The following is a 25,235-nucleotide window of genomic DNA, read 5'->3' on the forward strand; positions in this document are numbered from 1 at the left end:
TGACCCAAAGCCATTGTATCATAAGTCAATCAAACTTTTATTAAGATGGTGCATTGTTCAATTTCGGGTATGTACTGAGTATCTGAAGGTGAGATGTAAGACATAGTCATTTTATTATGAAACTTCTGAAATTAACTCAATGGATATAATTTACTGACTTGTCTAATTTTTCATTTATTTAATCTTTTCAACAAAAATGTCAGATGACAACATTCTTGGCTCAATACAATATAACCTCAAATTAATTCCAGGTCCTGCAGTTGGGAGAGGCATATTTGTCAATCAACACTTCAGTGCAATATTTATGAAGGGCTGTTCTGTCCCAGACACGGTGGACCAAAATTCCCATTTGCTCTCATGTGATGGATCTTACAGCACTCTGAAGGAAAGCAGGGGAGGTTTTAAGCTAAATGGAGAACAGGTCTTTGTAGGAGTTTGCTGGGCACAAACTGGATGCAAAATTGTCTACGATAGGATGCTAACTGTGTTTCAAAGATGTGCATTTGGTTAAGTGCTTTCAGACTTCCTAAAGTTCTGAAAATACAGGAGAAATGGAGGTCTGAGGTGGGATGCTTTTCCTCATTAACTTTTTCTGAAGTGGAATGAAATTTTGATTCTGTTCAGCTGGAATACTACTCTCAAAACTTGACCAGAATCTGGTCAAGAAATAAGTTCGCAGTGGTGAAATTAATCAAATGACATAAATTCCCATTCAATACTTCTATAGAGCATTATTAGGGAAATTAGCTCACATATCTCTAAAATGGTCTAACCCGCAGAGACAGCAACATTTCCTGAATTAAAGGGGTGATCCCTGAAAAGCTCTCAGACTGAAGCTGGAAATCCAAATCAAGAACATTGTCTTTAACTTACTAGTTACCTGCACTCCTTCAGACCCCATTGCTTCCAGTGCACAGGTTTGAACTAATTAATAATTCATGATTCTTGGCAAATAAATCCTCACATCTCACCTCTGATGCATTGACCTCAACTTCCAGGCCTCTCTTGCCCACAGCATTCTAGATCAGCTCAACTCCTGGACTTACCTGTGTTTTTCCTTCTAGTATTCCACAATAGCACCCCATATGATGGGTTGTGTGCAAACAGATTCATAAACACTGTTATCTTGGAAAAGGAGCACTACTGTAATCATACAGCATGCAAAATAAGTCCTTTCATATGTTAAATCTGTGCTGATTATCAGGCACCCATTCATCCTAATCTACTTTATACATTCCTGTCAACTTCATGTCTGTGCTTGGGGCTGATTACATCTTTGTAATGTTGGAGGAAATCAGTGCAACTCCACATGCTACCAATGTAGTCTTTCTCCCAGCTACTTTGAACCCTTTCCATTCACTTATCCCTCAAATCGATCTACTGATGATGCAATAGCCTTTGCCCTCCACTCTGTCCTGTCCCACCTGGAGAATAGGGTCTCATATGCCAGACGGATGGATATAGACTCCAGTTCAGCATTCAACACCATCATACTCCAGAAACTGGTGAGGAAACTTCCCTCTGCAATTGGATACTTGACTTCTTAACAGCAAGGCCACATCTTTCATCCCATTATGCTGAGCACTGGCGCTCCCAAGGCTGTGTGCTCAGCCCACTGCTATTCACACTGCTGATGCACGACCTTGTCGCAGGATCCAGCTCAAACCGTCTCATCAAGTTCGCGGATGACACAACAGTGGTTCACCTTATCAATGATGACAGAGACAGAGAATAGAGAATAGTGGAGCGGCTGGTGGGTTGGTGTGAGAAGGAAAACCAAGCCTGAGCATGGAGAAGACCAAGGAAGTCATTGTGGACTTCAGGAAGGTGCAGAAGAACCACCCCCTCTGTGAGTACATGGCTTCTCCATAGAGAGAGTAAAGCGCACCAAGTTCATGGGAATTCACATCACGGATGACCTCACCTGGTCCCTAGGTATCACCTCCCTGAACAAGAAGACACAGCAGCACCTCCACTTCCTCAGAGGATTGAGGCAAGCAAGGCTTCCGCCCCAACCCCCATCTTAACTGCGTTTTACAGGAGCATCTGAAAAGTTGCATCTCTAGTCTCCATCTGGTATGGGAGCAGTCAAGCATCAGACCAGAAGTTCCTACAAAGGACTGTAAGAACAGCTGAGAGGATCACAGGGGCCTCAATTCCTTCCATTGGGAACAGTTATCAGGAATGGTGCATACGCAGGGCCCCACCCATCCATCCAGTATCCTCTTTGACTTTCTACCATTAGGCAGGAGATGATGATGCATAAAAACAAGAACAGTCAGGAGGAGAAATGGTTTCATCCCCCAGGCCATAGGCTTCTGATCTCCCTGTCACATCATGTTCGAAGTGTCACTGGTTAATCTGTTCCGTACCTTACAATATTTAATATTAATGCACCTTAGTTTGTTATTTATGTGTGATTCATCTGTAGATTTTATCCTTACCTTCATAAGTTATTACGTGTACGACTGTGCTTTACACTCTGGTTTGAAGAAATGTCTCATTTCTCTATACATTATATGGTTATATATGTTATACATATATGCATATAGTTAAATGACAATAAACTTGACCAACAGCAGAGGTCAGTATTGAAATACGGACCCTGGAGCTGGGAGGCTAACGTTGTATCTGCTGTGCCATTTTGTTACTCCATTACAATTTTAAGCAGCTACCGAACGACCAAAATGATTGTTAGTCAACCTCCCTGTGCCTTTGCAGGTGCTGGTTAATCTTTGGGCTTGGTATTAGTCTGGAAAACTGAATTAACAGCCTTGCTTAGCTAGAGTGACCCATTACTGTATGCAGTATTCCAGATATGGCTTCACCAATCTCCTCACATGTTTTCGTATCCCGTTTCCCCTGGCAACAAACAATAATATTTTGTTAGCTTTCTTAATTACTTACTTTTTGACCTTTTATGATTCATACATTGGGACCTCTCAGAGCTCTGCAATCTCTCACCATTAAAATAATACATTCAATGGCCATTTTATTAGGTACCTCCTGTACTTAATAAAGTGGCCACTGAGTGCATGTTCATGGTCTTCTGCTGCTGTAGTCCATCTACTTCAAGGTTCGATAAGTTCTGCATTCAGAGATGCTCTTCTGCACACTGCTGTTGTAACGTGTGTTTATTTGAATTATTGTCACCTTCCTGTCAACTTGAACCAATCTGACCATTCTCCTCTTTCATTAACAAGGTGTTTTCGTCCACAGAACTGCCACACACTGAATACTGTTTATCACACCATTCTCTGTAAACTCTAGAATCTGCCGTGGATGAAATTCCTAGGAGATCAGTAGTTTCTGAGCTACTCAAACCACCCCATCTGGCACCAACAATCATTCCACGGTCAAAGTCACTTAGATCACATTTCTTTCCTCTCCCGATGTTTGGTCTGAATAACAGTTGAACCTCTTGACCATGTGCCACATGATTGGCTAACAAGGTATACAGGTATACCTAATAAAGTGGTCACTGAGTATATGTTCTTTTTTCATTTTTCTGTCAGAGTGAGCAATTTTACATTTTTCCACAATGAACTCCATTTTGCTAGATATTTGTCCAGTCATTTAAAATGCCTCCAACAAAATGCTCAGTAACTCTGCTCTGGCATTGGTAATTTTCTTGAGTTTCTTCCTTCTGATTTACAACTATTCATGGTATGTGATCCGGATATTTGGTCATGAAGACTGATGCAAGGGACCTGGTCAATTCGTCTGTCATGCTTGTGTTTATCAATTTCCCAAACTTAATTTCCAAAAGCACCAGTAACAAAATCTTAATGTCTCTTATTAAATATCCAAAGAAACCCTTCCCATCTATCTGTTTAAATGCTTCTGCTTTAATTGGCATTCTAATTATTCTTTCCATATTAATTTTTTCATCATTTTAAAAAATTCTTTTGTCCTTTTGTTGGCCTTTGAATAATTACATTCTTTTTCTTTGATGTTGTCTTTAACTTCATTATTTATCCATAGATGTGGCATTGGGACACCCTGCATTTTTTTTCTTTTTTGTTCATATGTAGCTTCTCTGTACATTCCCCATAAATGTCTGTCAGTGTACTTTGCCTAATATGTCATCATACCTCTGAATTGAAGTCCTCATACTTTCCCTTATTTAAGTTTAAAATGTTTAAAACTTTGTATGACGTTCCTACAGAATGGCTACAAGGTGAAGGAAATCAACTGGGCCCTCAAAAGGGGCAATGGAAAAATCAGGAAACCTAACAATGAGGAAGAACCTATCTCTACTGCTTACCTTCCCTATACTTCCACAGTTTCTGGAAGGATTGCTAGGATCCTGAAGAAATACCAGATTACTATCATTCACAAACCCATAAGGAAGCTCAAATCACTGGTTATGTGGGTCAAAGCTGACTTGGGACTCAGGCCGGCTGGCGTTTACAGGAATCCCTGTGAATGTGGAGCAGTGTATATTGGTCAGATGGGAAGCACAGTAGAAAGCTGCATCAAGGAGCACAAGGAGGTGTATCTTTTTTGGGTTACCCAGAAAAATCGGCAGTAGCAGAATATTGCATTTGCCATTAACATCGATGTCACAAAACTACTGTGCTGTGCCAGTGGCTTTTGGGACTGCTTGGTGAAAGAAGGCATTGAAGTAAAACGAGAGGAAAATAAATTTAACAAAGATGAAGGTCTTGCTCTAAGTAAGAACTGGAATTCAATTGTAAACAAGTTGGAACAGCGGAAACCTGAGTGGTTGAGGACTAACCAGTCAGGAGGGATACACGATGAGGGTATAAATACCATTGGACTAGACATGCCTAGGCAACGTCCCTGATGAAGATAGCAGTGGTTGTCATCGAAATGTTGGTTAAAGTCGATATCCGTACCCAGCTGGAAGCCTGAGAAGAATTTATTCATCACATATGCCAGAAAAGCATGAGATCCTTTTTAAAATACTCATTTGAATCCTTTTTTCACTTTATTATTTGCTATGTATGGCTGTCAAAGATATTGAAGAATTATGTTCACCCAACAATCCTATAAGAGATAAAATAAAGTTGTAAAACAATCATTTTGATACTTTTTTTTATCTTGGAATGGATGGAAGTACTTTATCTACACTCCATTTCAGACTGGCAGTGTATGATCTTGGTTGAAGTGGTATTGTGGTGTCAGAGATTCTGGTTCAACGTTCAAAATTTCAAAGTTCAAGGTAAAATGTATTATCAGAGACATAAATATCACCACATATAACCCTGAGATTCTTTTCTTTTTTCTGCGGGAATACTCAGAAAGTCCATAGAACAGTAACTGTAAACAGGATCAACGTACAGAAACTGTGCCAACACCAATATAAATAAATAGCAATACATAACGAGATCATGAAATAAATAAAGAGTCCTTAAAGCGAGATCATTGGTTGTGGGAACATCAGACATAGAATGAGTGTAGTTATCCTCTTTGGTTCAAGAGCCTGTTGGTTGAGGGGTAGAAGCTGTTCTTGAACCTGGTGGTGTGAGTTCTGAGGCACTTGTACCTTCTACTTGGTGGCAGCAGCAAGAAAAGAGCATGGCCTGGGTTGAGAGGATCTTTGCTGACGGATACTGCTTTTCTACCGCAATGTTTCATGTAGATGTGCTCAATGGTCGGAAGGACTTTACCCATGATGTACTGGGCCGAATCCACTACCTTCTGTAGGATTTTCCACTCAAAGATATTGGTGCTCCCAGGTCGAATTGCAGCTAGAGTCAATACACTTTCCACCACACATCTATGGAGGTTTGTCAAGGTTTCAGATGACATGCCAAATCTCTGAAGACTCTTAAAGAAGTAAGAGGCACTGTCGTGCTTTCTTTGAAATTACATTTATAGTATTGGACCGGGACAGGTCCTCTGAGATAGTGACACCCAAGGAATTTAAAGTTACTGATCCTCTCCACCTAGGCTCCTCTGATGAGCACTGGCCCTTGGGCCTCTGGTTTCCCTCTCCTGTCTATAATCAGTTCTTAGGTTTTGATGATATTGAGTGAGAGATTGTTGTTATTACACCACTCAGCCAAATTTTCAGTCTCCCTCCTGTACGCTGATTCATCATCACCTTTCATACTGTCCCCAACAGTGGTGTCATCAGCAAACTTGTATATGGTGTTGGAGCTGTACTTAGCCACACAGTCATAGGTGTAACGAGAGTAGAGCAGTGGGCTATGCACACATCCTTGTGGTGCATCTGTGCTGATGGAGATTGTGGTCTTTGATTAGGTAGATGTTAACAGTCAGATTGCACATTTTGATAATGAGCAATAGACTGTCGACATTCACAACGACTCCTGAATTAAAAACAGGTCACTCAGTCCTGGATTGCACTGGCTTCGTAACAGCAGTGAAGATGGCTGTGGAGACCAAGTCATTGGGTATATTTAAAACAGACATTGATAGGTTCTGATTAGTTAGGGCATGAAAGGTTATGGGGAGAAAACAGGAGAATGGGTTTGAGAGGAATAATCAATCAGGCATGATGGAATGGTAGAGCAAACTCGATGGGCTACATGGCCTAAGTCTGCTCCTGTGTCTTATGTCCTTATGAATTGAAAGTTATTGCTGCCATTAAAATGCTTCCAACATTTCCTTCTATGGTGATAATTCTGTTATTTTGTTCGACACACATATTTCACTCTGCCGGGTTATGTATTTTTGTTTTGCATGTTTTAGTATAGCTCTCATTCTGATTTAAATCCAGAAAATATTTGTTTTAAATATCTTTAGAACCAGAGGAAAGAACACCAGCCCAAAAGTCACCCTGATTAACAGACTGGACACAAGAGTCCCTGGGATAATACAGATCTAATTCCTTTCTCAAGGGTCGAACTGATAAACATTAGAGGGTATGCACTTATGAGTGGGAAAAGTTCAAAAGAGATATGCAAGGGATGTTTTTTTATTTACACAGGGAGTTGCGGCTGCGGTGGAAGTAGATACGATAGAGGCATTTAAGAAGCTCTTAGGTATGATGTGAATATACAGAGAATGGAAGAATATGGACCATGTGCAGGCAGAAACCATTAACATATGTTAATCAGTTAATTAGGTACCATTAACATATGTTAATTTGCCAAATTTGGCACAAGAATGTGGGCCGAAGGGCCTGCTCCTGCGCTGTAGTGTTCTATGTTCTAAAATATTTTGAAGATGTCAGCTTACATCATGGGAGTAACCTTTAAATGGGCTTGTCAACACATTTAGAAGAGATATCCCATTCAAAGTCTCAAATTGCACCCCTCCGTCCAAATTTAAATTATCCTTAATGTCTTTATTATTGAAACAATGCATTCTACACTAAAAGTAAACCAAAACTACCGTGTTATTGTAATAAATTTGCTGTAAAATTAGTATTAAATGTGTCACAAGATGCCATTATGATTTTGTTTTAATTCTTGGGTTTCAGTCACTTGTAACAACGCAATGAACGTGTGGACAGTTCAATAGCTATTCAAAAGCCTTTGCAGTAATATATCACTGCCAGTGACCTGTCAACAGTTCAATCCTTACTCAGCGCAACTTTAATAAGATGTAGACACGCATTTACCTGCTGCTCATGCAAAGAAGGAAGCTGATTAATAGTGAGCCATTCATACCCAGTATGGTACAGAAGTTTATTTTTTTCATTGCACACTGGGAAATAAAAACTCTTTATGATACTATGCAGACTCATCGATGAGTTTGGCAAAACACTGATTGCCTTCAGTTCTTTTCCTAAACAATTTCAGTTGGGTGTCCAGGTTAGATTCACTAGAATACAGATAACATACACTTAGTGATCTCCTGTACCTAAAAAAGTAGCCACTGAATGTATACATTCATGGTCTTCCACTGCTGTAGCCCATCCACTTCAAGGCTCGACATGTTACCTATTAACAGATGCCCTTCTGCTCATTTCACCACCGTTGTAATGCATGGTTAACTGAGTTACTGTCACCTTCCTCTCCATTCTCCTCTGACATTTTTTTCCCACAGAACTGCCCCTCACTGGATGTTTCTTGTTTCTTGCACAATTCTCAGTCAACTCTAGAGATTGTTGTGCATGAAACTCCCAGGAGATCAGCAGTTTCAGAGATACTCAAACCACCCCTTCTGGCACCAACAATCAGTCCACGATCAGTCGCTTAGATCACATTTCTTCCCCATTCTGTTGTTTGGTCTGAACCCCTTGACCATGTCGGCATGCTTTTATGCACTAAGTTGCTGCCACATGATTGGCTAATTAGATATTTGCATTAATGTAGAGGCATACAGGTATACCTAATAAAGTGGTCACTCAGTGTATACAAATGAGCTAAACAAGCATGCAGGCAGCCATCTGAAAACTGGATTAGACACTCCTATCAACTTCTTTTCTGCATAGGTTGCAGATAAAAATGTCTTGTGCAAATTCCTGCTGGAAGGGTTATTGGCCAAGGCAATACAAGTCACGGTTTGCCCAAACATGACTGTCATTTCCTCGTAAACAACAGGAATTCTGCAGATGCTGGAAATTCAAGCAACACACATCAAAGTTGCTGGTGAACGCAGCAGGCCAAGCAGCATCTATAGGAAGAGGCGCAGTCGACGTTTCAGGCCGAGACCCTTCGTCAGGACGACTGCGCCTCTTCCTATAGATGCTGCTTGGCCTGCTGCGTTCACCAGCAACTTTGATGTGTGTTGCTGTCATTTCCTCACTGGTTTTAACAAACATGCTGACATTATCTAGTGCATTGCTCCCATTGTTTACTTAACAGCAGAAATTGGATAAGAAGGTCAATATTTATAACAGATTTAATTAAATCATGATTCAATAATGTTTACCTTACACTGCAAGTGGTGTACGAGGGGTGATTGATAAGTTTGTGGCCTAAGGTAGAAGGAGTCAATTTTAGAAAAATCAGCACATGTATTTTCCAACATAGTCCCCTCCTACATGTACACACTTAGTCCAGCAGTGGCGGAGCATACGGATCCCTTCTTTGTAGAAGTTGGTGTCTTGGACCTCCAGAAAGTGGTCCACAGCAAGGGTGACTGATAAGTTCGTGGCCTAAGGTAGAAGGAGATGAGTTATGCAGCTCTTGTTACATGCACGTGCAGTTCAACTCTTTGAGTGATTATGCAGAAAGTTTGAAGCTAATAACTCATCTCCTTCTACTTTAGGCCACAAATTTATCAATCATCCCTGCTGTGGACCACTTTCTGGAGGTCCAAGACACTAACTTCTACAAAGAAGGGATCCGAATGCTCCACAACCGCTGGACTAAGTGTGTAAATGTAGGAGGGGCCTATGTTGGAAAATAATTGTGCTAAGTTTTCTAAAATTGACTCCTTCTACCTTAGGCTACGAACTTATCAATCACCCCTCGTATTGTCTGCTTACGGGGGATCACTGAGCATCAGTTTTATATTTTAAAGATGATCCACTGCCTCTTCTATAAAACTTACCGTATTAAAGATTTCCCTATCTGTGGCATGGGATGTATTCAGGACCCTAGCTCAATCCCAACTCTAGTTAGTTCCTGGCCCAATCACAGTCTCCAACTCAGTCTTGGCCTGATAATAGACCATCATCCAGGCCATGCCATCTTCTCATAGCTACTATCAGGAAGAAGGCACAGAAGCCAGACGTCCCACACCTCCAGGTTCAAGAATAACTATTTCCCTTCAACCCACGCAAAATGCTGAAAGAGCTCAGCAGCTCAGGCAGCATCAATGGAAATGAATAAACAGTTGATATTTCGGGCTGAGCTTCTTCATCAGGACTGGAAAGTAAGGGCAGATTAAAAAAACAGGTGAGGGTGAGGGGAAAAAGAGCAAGCTTGAAGGTGATAAGTGAAGCCAGGTGGGTGAGAAAGGTAAAAGGCTAAAGAAGATGGTATCTGATAGATGCTGCACAATCTGCTGAATTCCTCCAGCATTTTGAGTAGAGTGGACCGTGGGAGAAAGGGAGGTAGGAGGCGGTGATAGGCAGGTGAAGAGAAGAGGTAACAGGCTAGGGAGGGTAAATAGAAGAGGGAGGGGGAGGGGAAAGGGAAAAGGAAAAGAAAATAATACCAGAAGAACAGAATAGGAGGTGTAGCTCCTCCACCGAGAGTGGCCTCATCATGGTAAACGAGGAGGCCGTGGGCCAACATGTCAGAGTATGAATGGGGACAGGAACTAAAATGGTTAGTCACTGGGAAATTCCACTTTTGGCAGGTGGAGCAGAGATGCTTGACAAAGTTTTCCCCTAATTTATATTGGGTCTCACCAATGTAGACGAGTCTGCATTGGGAACACCGGATACAATAGCCAACCCCAACAGATGTGCAGATGAAGTGTTGCCTCAGCTGAAAGGACTCTTTGAGGCCCTGAGTGGATGTGAGGGACGAGGTGAGTGGGCAATTGTCACATTTCTGTCCAGCTCCTCCTTCACTTCAATCATTTGGTTTTTGAACCAACCTGCACAGGTCCAATTATTTTGTCAGTACACTAATACTATGACCACTTTGCACTACAATGTACCTATTTTATTCTAATTATGTATTCTCTTGTATCATTTTGTATAATAATTTTTGTTCTTCTTGTAAATGTTGTGCCTCCAACGCTATGTGCCTGTGATGATGCGACAAGTAAGTTTTTCACTGATCCTGCGCACAGAAGTACTTCTGCAAATAACATTAACTCCACATCAACTGTCCTTCCTTTGATTGTGTACAGTGGCTTACCACTAGTCCCTTTATGGCTCCTAGCTTGGCTTTGATCTACATCCTGATTGTGGACTCCGACTCATTTCTGGACCACAGGCCCTGGCTCACCACCAGCCCTATCATAGCTATACAATTTCTAGGCAAGGGGTTTTAATGTAACTGCTGAACCAGTGTGCTCAGCTTGCTGCTCCCATTATATTTTGATACAATCACCAATATAATTCAGAAAAATAAACAAAAGAAACTGATATTATTCACAAAAATACACAAAGGACCATTGAAGAGAAGCTGATCTTAAATACATGACCAGAAACGTCCACAGCTTCTTTTATTAGAGTTAGATAAATCCTTGGCTGATACTAGGCACTAATTCCGAGCAACACTTTCAGTACGCTGAATGAAATCAGCAGGTCGGGCAGCATCAGTTAGAAACTATGCGTCGACGTTTCGGGCGGAACCCTTCGTCAGGACTGAAGAATGAAAGATGGGGAAAGATTTGAAGAATGCTTGTAGCTTCAGTTGAAAGACCAGCAATTTGAAAGACAAAGGGGTGGGGGAGGGGAAGTATTGACGTCATAGCCCTGAAAACAATGGGTAGTAGAAGAAGGAGGCAGAACCATGAGGGAGCTGGGGGAGGGGGTAGAGTGAAATAGGGATAGAGGAAGGGAGGGGTACTCAGCAGGTCGGGCAGCATCAGTTAGAAACGATGAGTCAACGTTTCGGGCCAGAACTCTTCGTCAGGACTGAAGAATGAAAGATGGGGAAGGATTTGAAGAATGCTTGTAGCTTCAGTTGAAAGACCAGTAATTTGAAAGAGTTACTGAGTTCATCCAGCGTACTGAAAGTGTTGCTTTGATCACAGCATCTGCAGATTATTTTGTGTTTACTAATTCTGAGTAATGTGCTTTGATCCTTCCCGAGACAAGCGATAACACACCAAATATTACAAAAGAAAGTAAAACCAACAAACATCTGACTGGCTTTCAGATCATGACAAAATAAAATTGGGAGAAAGATCCCTCACTCTGGGTGTCATGGAAATTCAAACACACAACAAATTTATTTCAAAAGCATGCTCATTCCATTGTGACTAAGCCCATCAGAAAGAAGTTTCCTTAAGTAAGTAAGAAGAAGGCTGTCAAAAACACTTCTTATCAGACAGCTGAGTCAAGGAAGTGTTATGAGGAAGAAACAGTAATCTTATATCTATTTTGGGATTCTAAATACAGAAGGGGGGTATGGAAAATTATAAAATGAATTTTGTGCCCATTTACAGTAAGTTTTTTTGCTATAATCTCAATGCTTCACTCTGCACAGAAGTCCCAAGGTCATGTTTGAACCTGGATTGCTGGAATTATGAAGCAGCAGTTCTGCTAGCTGTGCCACTGCGCCACACAAACAACAACTCCAAACCACTGTGAGAAGTTGCACTGCCTTGCATAAATGTGTTAGATTAGAAGGAACAATATTTAAGGAGAGCCTACACAAGTATTACTGTAGGAATGGTTTGTAAGACAACAGATTGATAATATTTCTTTAAATTGCGTTATGATTTAACGAGGGCAAAGATAAAACAATGCTTAATAGTTTTCAGAAGATTGTCATAGATTCCATGGGGATCCATCATCAGTGACAGAATGACAGCTGAGGTCCCGAGGTTATGGTCCTGGGATCTTTCCCAAATATACCCTGAGACTCCACTTCTCAGGAGTTCTCCAGGAAGGCAAAGGAACAGGTATGACTTCAGAATAAGAGAACACTCGGAAATTTTTAGAGCATATTCCAGACTTAGTGTGTGTATAGCAAAATATTAACTTCAGCAACTAACTTCAGAAACCAACCTTTGGACCTGAACGTGGACTGTAGATTAAATTTAAAATGCAGTTCTGGACAATAGGATCCTGTGTTTTTAGTTTTGGGTAGTTAGGTTCTTATCACGCTAGGGTTTGTTGTATGATGCAATATGTCCCACTATAGCTTTTTCAGTAACCCCATCGTGGTTTTTTTCCAATGCCTTTAGTTGATTTTAGGTTGCATGATTTAATTAAATCCAAGTTTTCTGATATGCCTGAGAGTCTATCAGTTCATCAATATGTTAAGGAAAATTATTGTGATATTTTTACTGATGGATCAAAATATAATTTAACTAGAAATGTTGGTGTGGTTGTTTATGTGCCTGAATTACAGGTAACAATAAAGAAGCATCCGACTGAACATTTATCAGTATATACACCAGAATTGGTTGCCTTCATTTTGGACTGACAGTGGGTAGAAGAAATTTGCCCTTGCCAAGTTGTAATTTGTTCAGATTTTTTTTTCAGTTTTGACTAGTCTTAAAACAGGCCATTCTAGCAGCAGGTCAGATTTACTGCTGGAAGCCCTCCAAACTTTATTTCATATTCAAGGTATTGGTTTGCATGTCTTCTTCTCATGGGTCCCTGCACATAGGAGGTGTTGAGGGGAATGAGCAGGTTGAATGGCCAAAAAAGCTGGTGAGACTTCAACTGTGGATATGGACCTTCCACTTAGCAAATCAGAAGCTACGAATTAGGGGATTATGTCAAGACTTGTGGGATAACGGGTATAAGGGGAGATCCTGTTACAGAATACTATTGGATTGATGGGAGAAGAGGGTAAAACAAGAAGGGAAGGAATTAAACGCAAACAACAGGAATTCTGCAGATGCTGGAAATTCAAGCAACATACATCAAAGTTGCTGGTGAACGCAGCAGGCCAAGCAGCATCTGTAGGAAGAGGCGCAGTCGACGTTTCAGGCCGAGACCCGAATTAAATTGACTCAACTTAGAATTGGGCATACTACACTTAATTACTCCTTATATCATTGGAAAACATGTCTCTGGGGTGTGTAGGTGTGGTTATCATTTTGAAACAATTGAACACATTCTTTTACAATGTGAAGCATATAAAGTTGAAAGAAAGCAAACACAGGCTGCACTGCTATCGTTGGGGGTTGATGGTTTTCATTTAAATCTTTACTGAGTTATGGAAGTGAATAATTTAATTCACAATATTGTCTTTCATTGTTTACAATCTATAGGGCTTTTTGAGGTAATTTAGTATTCATTTGATAAAGGACTAGTAGGGGTTTTATTTCCCAACTCTCTACACCACACTCCAGTCCAGTTGGTGGCGGTAAGTTGCACCGCCAACCGCCAGAAGGAAGTTCCTAGAGCTGTGAGCACCAGTTAATTGATCAAGATGACTATTTGTATTTTCAAATTGTTTTAAAATCTTTTCGTCTACATGCTTTCAACATTGTCCTCTTAAATAGGTACTTTGGCCACATATAGTTTGCCGTTTCTTGGCATAGAAGCTGGAACATTACTTGTTACATACTCAAGTCATTTTTGAGTCATAGAGGCACAAAGCACAGAAACAGTCCCTTTGGTCCAACACACCTATGCCACCTGTGTTGCCCAGATTGAGTTTGTTAATTTTGCTTCTCACAAGTTTGGTAGATAATTTTCCCTTCATTACTAATAATGGCAATTATATTAATAATCTATCACATCAATAACAATTTATGATTTTCCTTGAGTTAGCTCGAAGCTTGCTTTCATGGCTGTATGATTCCATTGGTCGGAGTCATACCTCATGCAAGGGAAGGTGGCTTTCTATTTCCATATGGCTTTTTTCCCTCATTGTCATCTTGGACTAATATTAGTAGGTGCGCTTATTTTTTCCCTGTATGTTATGTATCATTTATCTTAATTCACGTTTATGTTTGTAATGGGGTATGCTTCTATTGTATAAAGCTAATTTTTATGGCATTTATATTTATATCCTGGGTATATACCATACACTTATGGCAATAAACTTGAACTTGACATGATGAATTTGACTTGGTTGCAATTGCTGGAAGTCAACCATCCCAGCCCCAGAAGGTCACAGCAGGAATTGCTCAGAACATGGTCCAAGTGTCTTATTTACATCACTGACTCACCTTCCATCATTGGGTCAGAGGTGGTAATATTCACTGATCACTATACAATTTTCAATTTCAAGTGCAACTCATCAGCAAATGAATTAATTTATGACTGCGTGCAGCAAAACTGGGACAATATTCAGTCATGGCCAATAAACAGCAAGAAATATTTGTACCATATAGATTCTATATAGGCTATCTGGAGAAGATGAATCTCAGAGTTGTATACAGCATGCATACTTTGTTAATAAATAAACCTTTGATTCAAGTTATGACCACCGCTCAATAGAGCAACCCTTACAACTTACCTTTTATGTTTAACTGCATCACCAGTATTAAGCCCCTTGCTCCACAACCAATACACCAGAAACAGCCGAGAAGCTGGACATCATCCAGGACAAAACATTCCGCTCAATTAGTAACCCATCCACCACCCTGAACATTTACAACCTCTGGCAATTTGTGGCTACAATGAGTGCAATCTATTCCTGAGACTACTCTGCCACCTCCCGAGCCCATGACGACTGACTGTCAAGAAGGACAAGGGCCATTGACTCAAATGTACACCACTATTTGATCTTTCCCCTCCAAGTCACACATCATTCTCTCTTAGAAAAGTATTCTCATTGCTGCTGTGTCTTAATCTGGAATTCCCTAGCCAAAATCTGCAGGAAGTAGCACAATGCATCACCACCACCTTCTCAAGAGCTATTGGGGATAAATAATAAATGCTCACTGTGCCAAGAATACCTACTTCACAAAATTACAAATCATAGTTGACATGCATCTCCAGACTATAAATCAAACAGATATTTATTCCCACATTCCTCCATCCACCAAAGAGCTACCCAACCAGTTGACAAATGTGAGAATTTGTAAGCTTAATGGATTGATTGTTCATATCCAATGGTGCCTGAAGGATTTATTATGCTCCCCTGTTAAATGCACAGATGTAAATCTTCCCTTTCAGATCAATGCAATTCCTGTCCTAACTGTATTGTTCATTCCTTCATCCCCAAACTAAAGCTTTCCTATCCTCAACTTTTAAATGGATTTCATGGTAATGGGGAGGAAGGGGAAATGCAATAAACTATATGGGATAAAAAGAATTCTTAGAAATTCATAAATGCAGCGCAGTAGTTATTCATATACAGATATTAATTCATTAGTCACAAGCAAATGAAAATAAAAGTCTGCTGTCAATTCTCAAACCCTTCTTCCAAGAGGAGACACAAGAGACTCTAGATCCTGGAACTTGGAGCAACAAACAATCAGCTAGATGAACTCAGTGGGTTGTGCAGCAGCTATGGGCAAAAGGAAATGTTGACGTTTCAGATTGAAATCCTGATGCAATTCCTTTCCCTCCTACAGATGCAGGCCAACATACTGAGTCGCCCCAGCAGATATGTTGTTGCCCGTTCAAACCCAACACCACCACACTGCTCAACTATTCATGTGAGTACCATAAATTGAAATTTATGTTGCTAAAAATAAATCAAAAGCGCTCAGATTTTTTTTTTGCCCAGACTCCATTCCAAATTAACATCAACAGATAAATGTCTTTGAAAAGAACAATTTGCCTTCGCCAATTTTGAAATGTGGTATGCTGCCTTTGCTTGTCTGAATATTTAGTTATAACAAGATTCTTAATGGATGTGTCTTCTTTGCATTTTGTGTTGGTCATGTCTGATGGATGCATGTAAAAGCAGGTCAATAGCTTCAGGGCAATCCACAGAGGTCTCCGTTTCAGTGTTCTGTAGACTTGCTGTTGCGTATTAATAATATAAAAACAATTTGATGTTCCTGCATTGTATGTTCTTAGAATCTTCATTCAATGTCAACCAAGGCTTCAAAAGAATTAATGCTGTAAACTGACTGGAAATACTTTGGCTGATGCTCAAGTACAGAGGAATAAAATGTTGCAAGATGTGCCACCTTTTGGATGAGGCATTAAACTCAGGTTCCAGATGGTTTCTTAAAATAGACAAAAAGTTATTTTACATTATGGACATTTGGTCGGTACAGTTGGGTCGAAGGACACGTTTCTGTGATGTATCACTCTATACTACAAGGTGAATGAGATTCCAGGACATCTCAGACATCAACAGGAAACAGATTACTAAGTCATGAACAGATTAATTTTTGTGGAAGCTTGTTGTGCACAAATTGGCTGTGGAGCTTCCCATACAACACCAGTGATACCATTACCAATTTACTTCATTGGCTTTAAAGCGCACTGCGATGTGAAAAAAATCAAGAATACAGTAGCCTTCTTTTTCTAAGTCACTATTCTTGGCAAAGTGGTATTTTCACCCACTCCCCATTGTGCATGGTATATAATGCAATTATAAGCAAATTACTTATTCCAGGTGTACAGATTATTTTTTATGTTAATGAGTTCTGGGATCATGTTAATGATACATACTCATTACTTGCATTGTTTCGAATATAGAACAGTACAGCACCGTAACAAACAAGCCCATGATGTTGTGCTGAACTAATTAAACTAATGATGCATAATTAAACTAATTTCTTCTGCCTGAATATGGTCCATATTGCTCCATCCTCTGCACAGTCATGTGCCTATCCAACAGCCTCTTAATTACACATTTGTTAACGAATATTGCGAGATCTTTCTTAGGATAGCGCAGCAGGCTGAGTTGGTGCCAATTTGGTTAGCTCAGCAATGAAGACGTGGTGTTTGGAGGAGTTATGGTAATACTCCGTTAATTAACTTTATGTAGCATTGTCACCTCATAACACTGCCACAATGTAACTAAAATCAGATGTGCATTCACTTCCTATAATATGTGAGGCTGATTTTAACATCTGATTTGCAGCCATCATTTATGTTGGATTACTGCTGAAATTCTGCCTCACACAAATTACTGATCAAGCCCAATGATGGTAATTAGAATCAGTCAAATCTCTCAGCAGACTTGTTATTACCATAGCAAACTTTTCTGGGGGAAAGAAAGCCTTTAAAAGAATTTCATCAGTTTTGACAAGTTATTTTGAAAGGACATCAATTTTATAATTGGCAATTGAGCTTTTGTGAGCATTTTATACTAATATTTAAAAAAGGCAGTTAACTCTTCTATAGTTTTCAGTCAGTCATCCTGCACTGGGCTGTTGACAAATGAGATTTGAATCTACAAGCGTACGAAACCCAATATTTTACCAGGGAAAAGGGCCTAATGATTGCCTTCGTCTCGTTACTTTTTCATGCTCAGGGAATTTTCTTTTCCTGCTTCTTGTATTGTCCTGATATTTACCAGCATCAATGCCCAATACGTTGAATTATGCAAACCATTCTGTCAGGAACAGAAATCTATTACAATTACTGACTCCAATCAGTGTGGATGACTCCTAAATACTCTCTGAAATGGTCCAATATCACCATTCAGTTCAATTACAATTATTGATCTGTTGTAAATGACAAGAAGGAACTTAAAAAGAAACATTGGTGCAAATAATTAATACTTCAGGCCAATTCTAAGCCACTGTGCCGACTCACACTTTCAGATGTAAACCAACACCTAATCTCCCAAGAAGAATAAAGAAAAGAAAGCTTGCAACATTGCTCCCTGAGGAAATCAGCACAAGTCGAGCAAAATTTCCTTTTTTTTTACAAGGTCTTGAAAGGCATTACACTTAATCAGGTTTTTGATGTTGGTTTTCCACCATTAATTTTGCTGCCCTATGTACCTTTTGGGAATCCTATTCAGCACTGCCAAAATAACTTTTCCCAAACAATTTTCATTCATTTGAACCTTTAAAGAGTACACCAAGTAAAATTTTCATAAATCTTCACCCATCCTATAAAATATAAGACATTCTTGCAACTTGAATATCCTAAAACAGGCTCCAGAAAACTTGATTTTTATTTGGTTATTTCACTTTCTAGCTCCATATCCTTTGTAACTCTGTCCCAGAAATATCTGACCCTTCCAATATACTTTCCAGGTGCCAGGGTCCGGGATGCTTCTGATTGCATCCACAGTATCCTGAAGAGGGAACGAGAACAGCCAGAGGTCATGGTACATATTGGTACCAACGACATAGGCAAGAAAAGGAAGGAGGTCCTGAAAGTAGACTACAGGGAGTTAGGAAGGAAGTTGAGAAGACAGATAGATAGATAGATATACTTTATTGATCCCGAGGGAAATTGGGTTTCGTTACACCCGCACCAACCAAGAATAGAGCATAAATATAGCAATACAAAAACCACAAACAATCAAACAAAATACAAACTATGCCAGATGGAAAATAAGTCCAGGACCAGTCTATTGGCTCAGGGTGCCTGATCCTCCACGCGAGGAGCTGCAAGTTCGATGGCCACAGGCAGGAACGACCTCCCGTGCCACCCAGTGTTGTATCTTGGTGGAATATGGCTGAAGTCCAACAGTGAAAAGTTCAATATCCGGTCTACAAACACGTTCCTCGATCGTAATATTACCCGGATTGCACCATCTGTTGTTAACCAGAACATTAAGCACCCAACTCCTTTACGCTTACCGCTCTCAGTGCACTTCTGGTCAGCCCGAACGGTCTGGAAGCCGTCCATGGAAAAGTTTTGATCGGGTATGTCCTCTTGCAGCCCCGTTCCAGTAAAACACATAACACTGCAATCCCAAAATGTTCTCTGATGCCTGGCTAGTGCCGTGAACTCATCCATTTTATTACCCACTGAACTCCTCTTCTCCATAAGTCTCTGTTGTTTCGACCCGGTCCTCCTTCCTCGACCACAAAGGTAGTCATCTCAGGATTACTGCCTGTGCCATGTGACAGTGAGTATAGGAAGAGAGTGAGGTGGAGGATAAATGCGTGCCTGAGGGATTGGAGTAGGGGGCTGGATTTCGGGACAGGAGTGACCTGTACAAAAGGGATTGGTTGCACTAGAATCCGAGGGGGACCAATATCCTGATGGGGGGGGCTACTGGGGAGAGTTTAAACTAGGATTGCTGGGGGATGGGAACCAAACTGAAGAGACAAAGGAAGAGGCGGTTGGCTCACAAATAGAGAAAGCTTGGAGACAGTGCAAGAGGGAGGATAGGCAGGTGATAGAGAAGGGATATGCTCAGACCGATGGTTTGAGAAGTGTCTATCTTAATGCAAGGAGTATTATGAACAAAGCAGATGAGCTTAGAGCGTGGATCAGTAGTTGGGGCAATGATGTTGTGGCCACTCCAGAGACTTGGATGGCTCAGGGGCAGGAATAGATACCTCAAGCGCCAGGCTTTAGATGTTCCAGAAAGGACAGGGAGGGAGGCAAGAGAGGTGGGGGCGTGGCACTGTTGCTCAGAGATAGTGTCATGGCTGCAGAAAAGGAGGAAGACATGGAGGGATTGTCTACGGAGTCTTTGGGTGGAAGTTAGGAACAGGAAGGGGTCAATAACTCTACTGGGTGTTTTTTGTAGACCACCCAATAGTAACAGGGACATCGAGGAGCAGATAGGAGACAGATTCTGCAAAAGTGTAATAATTACAGAGTTGTCGTGGTGGGAGATATTAATTTCCCAAATATTGATTGGCATCTCCCTGGAGCGACGGGTTTAGATGGGGTGGAGTTTGTTAGGTGTGTTCAAGAAGGTTTCTTGACACAATATGTAGATAAGCCTACAAGACGAGAGACTGTACTTGATCTGGTATTGGAAAATGAACCTGGTCAGGTGTCAGATGGCTCAGCGGGAGAGCATTTTGGAGATAATGATCACAATTCTATCTCCTTTACCATAGCATTGGAGAGGGATAGGAACAGACAAGTTAGGAAAGTGTTTAATTGGAGTAAGGGAAAAGATGAGGCTATCAGGCAGGAAATTGGAAGCATAAATTGGGAACAGATGTTCTCAGGAAATATATGGAAGAAATGTGGCAAATGTTCAGGGGATATTTGCATGGAGTTCTGCATAGGTACGTTCCAATGAGACAGGGAAAGGATGGTAGGGGTACAGGAACTGTAGTGTTCAAAGGCTGCTGTAAATCTAGTCAAGAAGAAAAGAGCTTACGAAAGGTTGAAAAAAACTAGGTAATGATAGAGATCTAGAAGATTATAAGGCCAGCAGGAAGGAGCTTAAGAATGAAATTAGGAGAGCCAAAAGGGGCCATGAGAAGGCCTTGGCGGTCAGAATTAAGGAAAACCCCAAGGCATTCTACAAGTATGTGAAGAGCAAGAGGATAAGATGTGAGAGAATAGGACCAATCAAGTGTGACAGTGGAAAAGTATGTATGGAACCGGAGGAGATAGCAGAGACACACCACTTTGCTTCAGTTTTCTCTATGGGAAAAGATCTTGACGGTTGTAGGGATGACTTAGAGCGCACTAAAAAGCTTGAGCATGTAGATATTAAGAAAGAGGATGTGCTGGAGCTTTAGGAAAGCATCAAGTTGGATAAGTTACCGGGACCGGACAAGATGTACCCCAGGCTACTTGTGGGACGCGAGGGAAGAGATTACTGAGCCTCTGGCGATGATCTTTGCATCATCAATGGGGATGGGAGATGTTCTGGAGGATTGGAGGGTTGCTGATGTTGTTCCATTATTCAAGAAAGGGAGTAGAGATAGCCCAGGAAATTATAGACCAGTGAGTCTTACTTCAGTGGTTGGTAAGTTAATGGAGAAAATCCTGAGAGGCAGGATTTATGAACATTTGGAAAGGCATAATATGATTAGGAATAGTAAGCATGGCTTTGTCAAAGGCAGGTCATGCCTTACGAGCCTGATTGAATTTTTTGAGGATGTGACGAAACACGTTGATGAAGATAGAGCAGTAGGTGTAGTGTATATGGATCTTAGCAAGGCATTTGATAAGGCACCACATGCAAAGCTTATTGAGAAAGAAAGGAGGCATGGGATCCAAGGAGATATTGCTTTGTGGATCCAGAACTGGTTTGCCCACAGAAGGCAAAGAATGGTTGTAGACGGGTCATATTCTGCATAGAGGTCAGTGACCAGTGGTGTGTCTCAGGAATCCTGTTCTGGGACCCCTACTCTTCATGATTTTTTATAATGACCTGGATGAAGAAGTGTTTGCGTGAAGAAGTGAAAGGATGGGTTAGTAAATCTGCTGATGACACAAACGTTGGGGGTGTTGTGGATAGTGTGGAGGGCTGTCAGAGGTTACAGCGGGACATTGATAGGATGCAAAACTGGGCTGAGAAGTGGCAGATGGAGTTCAACCCAGATAAGCATGAGTTGGTTCATTTTGGTAGGTCAAATATGTGGCAGAATAGTATTAATGGTAAGACTCTTGGCAGTGAGGAGGATCAGAGGGATCTTTTGGTCCGAGTCCATAGGACACTCAAAGCTGCTACGCAGGTTGACTCTATACTTAAGAAAGCATACGGTGCATTGGCCTTCATCAATCATGGGATTGAGTTTAAGAGCTGAGAGGTAATGTTGCAGCTATATAGGACCCTGGTCAGGCCCCACTTGAAGTACTGTGCTCAGTTCTGGTCGCCTCACTATAGGAAGGGTGTGGAAACCATAGAAGGGGTGCAGAGGAGATTTACAAGAATGTTGCCTGGATTGGGGAGCGTGCCTTATAATAGGTTGAGTGAACTCTGCCTTTTCTCCTTGGAGTGATGGAGGGTGAGAGGTGACCTGATAGAGCTGTATAAGATGATGAGAGGCATTGATCGTATGGATAGTCAGAGGCTTTTTGCCAGGGCTGAAATGGCTAGTATGAGAGGGCACAGTTTTAAGGTGCTTGGAAGTAGATACAGTGGAGATGTCAGGGGCAAGTATTTTACGCAAAGAATGGTGAGTGCATGGAATGGGCTGCTGGCGATGGTGTTGGAGGCGGATACAATAGGGTCTTTTAAGAGACTCCTGGATAGGTACATGGAGCTTAGAAAAATAGAGGGCTTTGTGTAACCGTAGGTAATTTCAAAGGTAAGGACATGTTCGGCACAGCTTTGTGGGCCACAGGGCCTGTATTGTGCTGTAGGTTTTCTATATTTCCTAAAACTTTGCATTGTTCTATTGTTATTGTTAGATTCAACTTTTACTAGACAACGGGGTGACCCGTTGGGGCACCCTTTGAGAGAAGGGTAGTGCAGTCTGATGTGACCAGAATGAACATTAAATTTTTCTGAATGCTATTGCTATCTCTTTGATTTGGAAATTATAGAAGAAAGCCTCAGCTTATTAAAGAAGGAAGACGCATAGCAAGGCAAATATGTGACCAGAATGAACATTAAATATCTATGAAATAAATTTGAAAGAATCGGGCTTGCTAGGTCAGGTCTGGAATTAAATGTCCGATGTAATGATGGATTTGGTCTTGAATAATCACAGAAGGATTCCATCGATTCCTAATTGGAATGACTTCTTTGGCACCAAAGGATGTCATTTGGAAGAGGTAATTGTATTGTCTGATGTTCTTCCTGAACTCGTTTGCAATAGGTTCATCACTGCTGTACAAATTGAGGAGTTCATTAGGTAGAGGCTGCAAATTGCCTATCCTGACCTTTCCCTTCATACAGCAGAAATGTTCAGTTTCTCCAGTGAATAGGAAGGCATGACAGTGAGGGCAAACTCCCGTCATCGAACCAACATCAGCAGAAATGTGACAGCATGCGAGTCATGCATTTTGCCTTGCTCTTTCTCTGTCGAGGTATTGTCGTCGAAAGCAGCCATTGTCGTCTTCAGCAACTCTCGCAATAATTACTCTATGCCGCATATTCTCAAGTTGATCTTTCCTTTTCTCCTCTGTCTCTTCCTCTCTCCTCATTCTCTGCCTGTTTTTGTCATTCTGGAGTCGCGCAGCCCTTTCATCCTTCGTCTCTTCATCTCTTCTACCATTTGTTCTTTCTCTCTGATCCTGTAGTCGTGCAGCCATGGCCTGATCGGATTCTTGTTCTCTCCTCCGTCTGTGCCTATTGTTGTCATTTTGGAGACGTGCATGCCTGTCCTCCTCTTGTCTCATCTTCTCTCATCTTTTTTGGCCTGACTCTTTGATCCTGGAGTCGTGCAGCCCTGGCCTCATCCTATTGTTGTTCTCTCCCTCTCCTTGCCACTTCCTGACGATTGTTTGGCATCATCTCTTGACCATAATGTCCCCCTTCTCTTTCCATGCGGCATAATTAGGCTATCCACATATTTTTACCCTAATGCTTGGTAGAAGATAGGAGACAGTAACACCAAAGCCTTCAAGCTGCTGAGGCTGGCCGTGCGCATGCATCGGGCTGTGGCGTCCCGATTTCTATGATGGACGATCGGGTCTCGGGTGAAAGGAAGCCTGTTGATTTTTGGCGAATGAGCAATTTTATACGAATATATAACCCTGCACTTTGCCTGCATTCTGTAAGTTAGCGCATTTTAATTCAATTTAGCCAAAAAAAGTGCTGGCCGCCGTAATGCACTGTTTGCGCTAATTGGAAGTCACAAACAGACAAACAGACAGATAAGGCATGAGAGTTTTAGTAGTATATAGATTTTGACAACGGATCTAAGTGTTCAATAATTCAGAAAACTAAAACATCTGCAGGCCACAAAACATTTCTGGCAAATGACAAAATTAATTGAATCTGGAAAGATAATTAAAATATAAAAGAATGAGATTCCAAAAATATAAAAGAGAATGTACAGCGGTGTAGAGGATACTTTGTTGGTAGATTAACTGTTCAGGGAGGGACCCATAAAAAGTCCTATTTGGCAAGTTTCTTCTGTAGCTACGAAAGAAGGTCATGCCAGAATAATCAGCTGTTAATTTTAGAAAGCATGGCATTTTCAATGGTATCTTGCCAATTTCCCCATCAACTGCTTGCAAGGCATTTTTGTAAAAAAAAACCACATTGTGAAAGTAGCTTTAACCGGAATTCTAAATGAACATTTGGTTCTTTTTGCCATTTCCTGACAACGTTTCTTATGGGTGGTATTGAGGTGTTAAATGATAGGTGAGGGTGAACACAGCAAGGGAAGTTAAGGGACAAGCTAAAAGAAAAGTTCAAAATCTGAAGGGCTTTGGAATGTTCAACAAATAGGGTTCTATTTATCAGTGAACTGTTATTTAAAAAAAACACACACATCTGCTTCAGGTGATTGGCAAAAACAAAGAGGAAAATTATGGAGAATTTTAATTGTCCTAAATAATATAATAATCTGGAATGCATTGTCTTAAACAGACATCCCACCTCTCCTGGAAGTTCTGGGAGTCTCCCGCATATTAACAGCAGCTCCCTGACGCCTGCAAATTATATAAAATATCCCGGAAATCGATTGTTTTGAGAGGGAGAGCAAGAGCGGGAGTGGGAGCGAGTATCCTGATTGGTCTCTCTTTGTGCTAAGTAGACCTATCAGTTTTCTCTGTGGGCGGGCTTTACAGTTGACTTCTGTCTCTCCATCAGTTCAATTTAGTGTCCTGCACCGCCATGACAGAGTGTTTCAAAAAAAGAAAATAGAAAATGAACTTCACCTCAGACTACACTGAAGTGTACCCCTGCCTAATAGGGGTCAAAAATAATGTCAGCGTTGCTCACTGCACTGTTTGCAACAGTGACTTTTCTATTGCCCATGGTGGCTTAAATGACTGTAAAAGACATGTTGAGGTGAGTTTAACAGGTGTCATTCATTCATTAGCATAGCTAACATTATTTAAACTAGCT

The 25,235-nt window shown here is 41.0% G+C and overlaps 1 protein-coding gene across 6 annotated transcripts in view; it reads right to left on the reverse strand.

The window, feature by feature from the left end:
- The window catches only part of plcb1 (phospholipase C beta 1), a 958,218-nt gene that overhangs the window by 263,861 nt on the left and 669,122 nt on the right, over positions 1-25,235 (reverse strand). The window lies entirely within an intron of this gene.

This window comes from Mobula hypostoma, chromosome 8 (genome assembly GCF_963921235.1).
Source record: "Mobula hypostoma chromosome 8, sMobHyp1.1, whole genome shotgun sequence".
Taxonomy (NCBI): Eukaryota; Metazoa; Chordata; class Chondrichthyes; order Myliobatiformes; family Myliobatidae; genus Mobula; species Mobula hypostoma.